This window comes from Phoenix dactylifera, unplaced genomic scaffold (genome assembly GCF_009389715.1).
Source record: "Phoenix dactylifera cultivar Barhee BC4 unplaced genomic scaffold, palm_55x_up_171113_PBpolish2nd_filt_p 000706F, whole genome shotgun sequence".
NCBI lineage: Eukaryota > Viridiplantae > Streptophyta > Magnoliopsida > Arecales > Arecaceae > Phoenix > Phoenix dactylifera.
The window spans coordinates 124,091-131,966 of record NW_024068086.1 but is presented as its reverse complement, the minus strand read 5'-3'; positions in this window follow the sequence as shown (position 1 = coordinate 131,966).

Sequence of the window (7,876 nt, the reverse complement as noted above, 5' to 3'; positions counted from 1 at the left end):
TCTGCCGGACATCGAAGAGGGAGTCGGAGACCAGTCTTCGCCGGCTACTGACGGCGAAATGGCTGATGAAGAGACGGGTGAACTGGTGGAAGGACTGGATGGAATTAGCCTCCAGGCCGGCGAACCACGCCCTTGCCGGCCCGCGGAGGGTCGCCGGGAAGGCCTTGCAGAGGAGAGGATCCGATGCTCCATGGAGGAGCATAAGAGTCCTGAAACTCTCCACGTGGTCCCGTGGGTCCGCCGCCCCGTCGTAGGGTTCGATCGCCGGCATTTTGAACCCCGGCGGGTTTAGGGTTCGCAGGATCCTTGAGGCAAGCGCCGGCTGGGAGGAGATTTCCAAGTCGGCGAAGGGATCTTTGGAGTGGCCCTTCAGGACCTGGAGCTGTCTGTGGAGATCGTCCACCCGCCGGTCCAGGGAGCGCGACCGGTGGGTGGGAGACAAGGAGCGGCGCGAGGGGGACCGACTGGAGTGCGGGCCCCTCGAGGACTGGGGTGTCTGAGAACGCGCCCGGGTCCGCCTCTCGTACCCCGCGCAGCTCCGATGAGAAGGTCCTGGCAGAATGGACCGCACTCGAGAATCCTCCCCGCGCCGGCGCTCCTCTCCATGGGAGAGGAAGGAGCGCGGGTTGTGAGGAAGAGGCGAGTGCTCGGAGAGCAGCGGCTCCTGAGCCCGCTGCGGCACCCGAGAGATCACACCCTGCAGATTCTGCACTGCCTCCGCGAGGGTGCGAACCTGCTGGGCTAGCTGGTCGAACTGAGCAGGTTCGACCGTCTGAATGGGAGGAGAAGCGGTGGAATGCTGCTGAGAGTGTGTTGGGGACGCAGCAGCCTCCCGGCCAGAGGCGCGAGAGGCTCCGCGACCGGAAGCATTGGAAGCTCCGCGACCACCTCGCCGTGCCATTACGATCGTTCTGAGATTCGGTGCCCCTCCTTCTAGCGCCAACTGTTGCTGGTGGTCCAAACCGAGAACGATTGACACGACGGTGTGAACGGGGTTCCGCCTGAGTTGTCTTGGTTGGTGCTGGTTGCGCTCCACCTTCCGCCAAGGAACCTGCAAACAAGCCTTGCACCACCACCAGGGTGGTGATGGCCCTCCGACGGTCAAGTCAGAGGAGATTGGAGGAGGAGAGATGATAATCACAAGTGGGAGAGAGTGCTCTGGGAGGTATTGCTTACCCCCCCCTTCTCCCCCCAGCCGCATATATACCTGGCTGGGAGGTCTCTCAGGGGGGTTTGTCGTCGTGGGGCACGATAGAATGGCCACTGACATGGCCGTTACGGGGCGTCGTGGAGCAGCGCCGGGTACGGTCATGGCAGGGCGTAGTGGAGCTCCGCTTTGTACGGTCGATACAGGAGATCGTGGGCAGCATCGGGTACAGCCGTTGCAGGGAGTAGTGGAGCAGGAGGCCGCGGCGTGCCTCTGGAGAATAGCCTGTCGTTATCAAAAGATCTCCGACTCGGGGTCGGAATGCTGGATCATAGGGCAGCCGACCTGGGGTCGGGCTACGAAGCCGAGGAGGTCCGACTCGGGGTCGGAGTGCTGGATCATAGGGCAGCCGACCCGGGGTCGGGCTGCGGAGCCGAGGAGGTCCGACTCGGGGTCGGAGTGCTGGATCATAGGGCAGCCGTAGCTTTCCTGGATACGCGTGCCGATCACGTGGGGCATGGCGGCTCAATTCCCCCATAACAGTTTCTAAAAGTATAAGTCAGTCAATACACATATAGACATGATATCAAAAATTAATAATTAAAGAATTTAATCATGCCATCATAAGATTTAAGTTATTGACTTTGCTCAATTAATTTGTGAGAAAGGTATCTAAAATTACCTATTCATTATATATATTCTTCAAGCCAAACTAGATTTCTTACGTGTGAACTTTTGGCTGAAGAAGATCCTCTCTCTTGTTTGCATTTGAATGTTTGTTGTATCTTATGTGGAGGTGTCCTTCAAGTTGAAATCTCTCATTTTCTTGCTCAAGGATCCTGCATTATTAACAAAATTCTTTTCTTTCTTGAAAGAAAGTTATTAGTTTCTTCAAGATACAAAACATTCATATAGCATATTTCTTAACTAGGTAACTCAACCTAAGATATGATAATAATTGAATGTTGAGTCACTTTACTTAAGAGATTGCCTAAACATAAGCAAACATATGTCACTTGAACTAAAGAGATAGTTTCATTAACCAAGACTGTTCAAGGACAAGCATGTGAAGCAATAGGAAGATTCATCAAGGTCAAATTAATTTCTTATTTTCAACATCAATTTAGCTTAGATTCTATTTGCTTAAGATAATTATCAATAAGGCATGCTAGCTAAGTTTTGATCAAATTGCCTTAAACAATTGTTTCTATCAAAATTCAGATTATGATTCATTTGTTATCAATAAATTATGATTCATTAGAGTTAGATTGAAGTCTTGCATAAGGGCACATAATGATCACACAATCTGGTCTATTAGGTGTATGATGAAATAATTATTCTATCATGCTTTTGATGCTTGTTCCAAATCACATATTGCTTTATCATATTGGTAATGAGTGTTTTCAAATAAGGTGGTTATTTTACATAGATTTTTTTTTTAAATGAAATAACCACATAGACGTATATTCTACACATTCATTTGACAGAATATAAAGCTCATAAAGCAAGCAAATGATAATGGTGATCTTTACTTCTAATCATACAAGAATTTCATCAAGATCTAATTCATCTTTTCTTGATTGAATCTTTTAGTAGTCACCAATTTTTCTTCATTAAGTGCATTTCTGAAAACTCAATTTGGTTCTAATTATTAACAAGTTTTCAGATTGTCATATGTAAAAGATTAAACATATCCATATATAATTTGATTTTAGTATCTTGATAATGAATCATTAGTCTCATAAAGAATAAACTGAATTGATATTTCTTTAACTAGAATCTTTTCATTGAATATTCTATATGCATTGCTTGATGAATGATATCCAAGGATAGAAATATCTTTATCAGATTTGGCATTATTTTCATAAGAATATATCAAGTATAACGTGTACGACTGAAAAATATGAAAGATATGCAGTAGTTCATTTTCTATTTTTCAGAAGATCAAATGGAGTTTTCATCAAAAATAGACCTAATAGAAACCATATATATGACAAGCAATGATGATAGCTTTTAAATGACTATCGTACAACATTGCCTTTTTCATTTCTTCAAGGATTCTATTAATCCTATTTTACTTATGGTGTTCTTTGGTGCAGAAATAATTGTATTCAATATTATTTTCTGTGCACAACTTAATACAAAATTGGTTTTCAACACTATGCCATGATACTTCTTTTACTTTCATAGTTTGCAAACCTTTTTCATTTGATCCCTTTCACAAGATTAGCAAATGCAGAAAATACTTTAATTTTACTTGCCAAAAACAAATCCAATGTAAGCTTGTGAAAACTTAGTGATGGAAACAACATCTTTAGATTTAGAAATTGATTCTTGTTTGTTTCCTTAGTTAACATGCATAGTAAACTTTGACCTTGCAGAAGATATTCTAAGTAAACCAATGACAAGATCTTTTGAGATTAGGTCCATACTAGCATAAGTTAATTTTATATGCCAAAAAGAATTCTTTGATCATAGTATTTATAATGCATATATTCAAAGATATACCAAGTACACATTTTCATATCTATGATCAATGAACAATAATGCCATGGATAAAAACTCTCAGTCAAGCATATAGAGAATTCATAGAGTTATTCTTAGGAGAATTGATTTACCAAATTATCCATCTATAAGTAAAGCATAATCTAGAAAGATGGAGTGATTTGGATATATTTTCTTTTCATATCAGAAATATCACTTATATCACAAGAAAAGAATGATTAATACTTGCAAGATGTGTTTTAATCAACTAATAAAACAATTTCAGTATGAGAGGATGCAAGAATTACTAATTTCATTATTTCTTCCATTTTAGTCACTTTTCTTAAGTATATTTTAAGTTTCATTCTTTAATATATGTCTAGAGCACCCAATGTCCAATTTAACATTTTTTGTTGGAGCCTTGAGTGCTAGACACACCTGCAGAAAATATTTAGATTTTCAACTTAGGAACCCAAGCTCTTTTGGGTCCGTGCAGGTTAGCTATTATTGTTCCTTTTGGAACCCATATTTTCTTAATAGCTATTTTGTCCATCGGCTTGCAGATTTTAGGGCTACAAGAAGTGTATTTCTGCATCTTCTTATTAAATTTAACAAACATGGATTTAACATGAGTGGTAGATAACCCTTCAGTTTTCTGTTTTTGCCTTTTAGGTTTATCAAATTTGTAATGTACAGATTTAGGAACAAAAAAGATTTTGCATAACCTTTGTTCCTGTTTATCAGCATTATAAGAATCTATTTTAAAATGATTAGAAACTGTTTTAACAAACATATTCTTGAAAGATTTTTGGGTGTACCAAGGTTGACATCCCAATCCAATATTATCAAATTCAGCTCTTTGATTATTTATCATTAGATTCAACTTTTCAGAGCTCAAAGTAAATCTTTCAACAACGGGTTTTAATGTGTCAACTTCTTTAGTTAATCTTTTGTTATCTTCTGAAAGCAATTCATTATTTTTCTTAAGTTTATCATGGCTTTCAGTGAGAAGTTGGTTTTTCTGATTTAGTTCTTAATTTTCTTTCCTCAAGTTCTTGTTCTTACAAACAAGTTTCTTATATTCTAAATACAAATCAGAAAAGGCATCGTGAAGTTCATCAAATGTAAAATTGCTTTCAGTTTCAGCATTTACCTCATGTGCCATGAAACATGAATTTGCAATATGTTACTGCTCTTCTTCTACACATGATGTTTCAGATTTGTTAGGGCATTCATATTTAACTTCAAGCATATTCCATATATCTTTAGCAGTTATGCAAGAAGATATGTAATTAAACTCATTCCTATCTAATGCACAATATAATAGGTTCATAGCCTTAGCATTCAGTTCAGCCAAATTTTTATCAAACATACTTTCAATTAATTTCGTGGGTGTGTGTAGGCCATTTGTTATGACATTCCATAGCTCATAGTTTTGTGATTGAGTAAAGATTTTCATTCTAGCTTTCCATTGAATATAGTTAGATCCATCAAACAGTGGAGGTCTGTTTGTGGACAGTCCCTCAGCAGGTAATACGTTATGTGGGGTTGTCATGATCTTTGGCTCTAGTTGGTTAAGACTACAAATAATATTTGAGCACCTGCTCTGATACCACTTGTTGCCCAGTAGATACAACCCAAGAGGGGGGGGTGAATTGGGTCTTATAAAACTTTTAAGCTACTTCTAACACTTTTCAATTAATTATGCTAAGTTGTATAGTTGCACAGTGGAATTTAAACTTAGCAATAGGTTGATTTATCGAATGAGACTTGATTAAGTAAATTTAATATGCTTGCAACTAAAGGATGCGCGGATAAGAGTTAAGCATGCAATTTATCTAGGTAAGTAAGTGAGCAAGATAGACAATGACAAAAAGCATCACAAACACAACAAACATATAGTGGTTCGGTGCACCCCAGCACCTACATCCACTCCCCAAGACCTCTTGGGAATTTCACTATAATCCTACAGATTACAGCCGGTTGTTTTACAAGCTCACAACCCAACTTGTTGTTTTACGAGGTCACAACGAACTCAGTCGGTTTTCCCAGGCTCACCGACTAGAACCACCCGATTGTTTTCACGGGCTCACAATCCAACCCAGTTGGTTTTCCCAGAGGCTCACCAACCACAACCTTACAACGATTGTTTTCCGGGTTCACAATCAACCCAGTTGGTTTTTCCAAAGGCTCACCAACCACAACCTTACAACGTTGGTTTTTCCCTTTGGCTCACCAACAAACCTTAACCCCTTGATTCAATCCCTTGATTGAATCAAGTTACAAGATATTTAGAGCAAGAGTTTAAATCAAGTACAAGCTTCTCAAATAAGCGAATATAGCAAATATAAACAAGTAAAGTAAAGGGAAGAAGCCCTCAAACAGATTTGTAGATGGAGGAACTCGGCTTCTTCTTTACTTGACCCTCTTCTGATTTTGCCCAAAGTAGAAGATCACCGAGGCAGCACACGGATGGAGAGGAAGCTTTGGGATTCACTTGGATGCTCTTCTTCTCTCTATTTTCCTTTGAATAGCCCTTTTGTGCTTATGGGAGATTTTCCGTGTAATCTCTTTGGAATCTTTTTCCTAAATGTTCTCTCCCACTTCCATAAGTTCTCCCCTAGCTCTCTTCTTGTTTTTATAGCTTTAGATGGCGTGGAAACAAGAATATAGCCGTTAGAGACAAAAATAGAGCCGTTGGACACAGTCTGCACTTTCTGACAATATTACCGTTGGGATCGGAGTCGACTCGCGCGATCAGGAGTCGACTCGCCTGTTGCAGGAGTCGGCTCGTGCTTTACTGGAGACGACTCGGCCACTGTTCCAAATTTGAATTAAAGTGCATGCCTTGACTGGGAGTCGACTCGACTTAACCCGGAGTCGACTCGCCAACATCTGGAGCTGACTTGGCATCTTCGGAGTCGGCTCATCCCATGAATCCAGAGGACATACTTTCTGATTTTCTTCCTCGAGTCGACTCGGATTCTCTTGGAGTCGACTCGGCTCTCAGAGCCCGAAAACTGATCCTCTGCATTTTTGGGGTCGCGCTGCCTTGGAGTCGACTCGAACTGTCTTGGAGTCGACTCGCCTCTCAGAGACGAAAATACCGTCTTCTGTCTTTGGGTTGCGGTGTCTAGGAGTCGACTCGCGTATTGCGGGAGTCGACTCGAATCTCAGAGTCAGTAAATTGGTCTTCTGTCTTTTTCCTTGTGTTCCTCTGAGAGTCGACTCTCACTTTCTTTGGAGTCGACTTGCCAACCATCGGAGTCGACTCGCGTTCCACTGGAGTCGACTCGAATCTCAGACCCAAAAACTGCTCTCTGACTTTTCTGCCTGTGACTCCTAGGAGTCGACTCATACTACCCTGGAGTCGACTCGGTGAACATCGGAGTCGACTCGCGCTCTTCAGGAGTCGACTCGTTGACAGGTTCTGAGATGAATCTTTCTGTCCGTCTGTCTGTTGCTCCTTGGAGTCGACTCGGAACTGTAGGAGTCGACTCGAGTGCCTTTCCTTTGAATTTTTCTTAAAACTTGCTCTTCTAAATTGAATCCTTTGAACTTGAGACTTGGGCCAATAAATTGTAGCTTTCTTCCAACTTTTCTTGAGAGCTTTGGAGGCCTTCTTGTGTTCTTCCAACTTGCTATGTTCCTTGCAAAATAAATATCTTTCTCCTTGCAACACAAACATTAGTATTTATACTTCAAGGTTTTGTGATCATCAAAATCAATCTTTAAATCAATCTTTGGGTCATCACGGGCTCACAAACAACACAGTTGGTTTTCAGACAAACCAACCAAAAATTTTTCACCGTTTGTTTTTCCGGGCTCACAAACAACCCAGTTGGTTTTCAGATAAACCAACCAAAAACTTTTCCCTTGCTGAATATTTTCAATTCAGCAACTTCCAATCGAGGCTTAAAAGAACCTTTACAAGTTTGAAATCAATGAAATTGTTACAGCAACAATTAATCCAACTAAAAGAATGCTGTAACCAGAAAACTTAAAGCTTCAGAATATAAATAGTGAAACAATAAAAATGAAGACTGAAGCTAATGAAGAGATTGGCTGTGGAAGAATGTTCCAATGCTTAAACAGTTGCTCTTCTCGATGCAGTGAGAAGCTTCGACTGATTTCCTCACGGAAGAAGGTTTCAGATGGAATGCCGGTGAGGATGATGAACTGTTAAACTTTTTCTTCTTTTTTTCTCAGTTGAAACCTTTTGTTTTCAATAGAATCTTTTCTCTT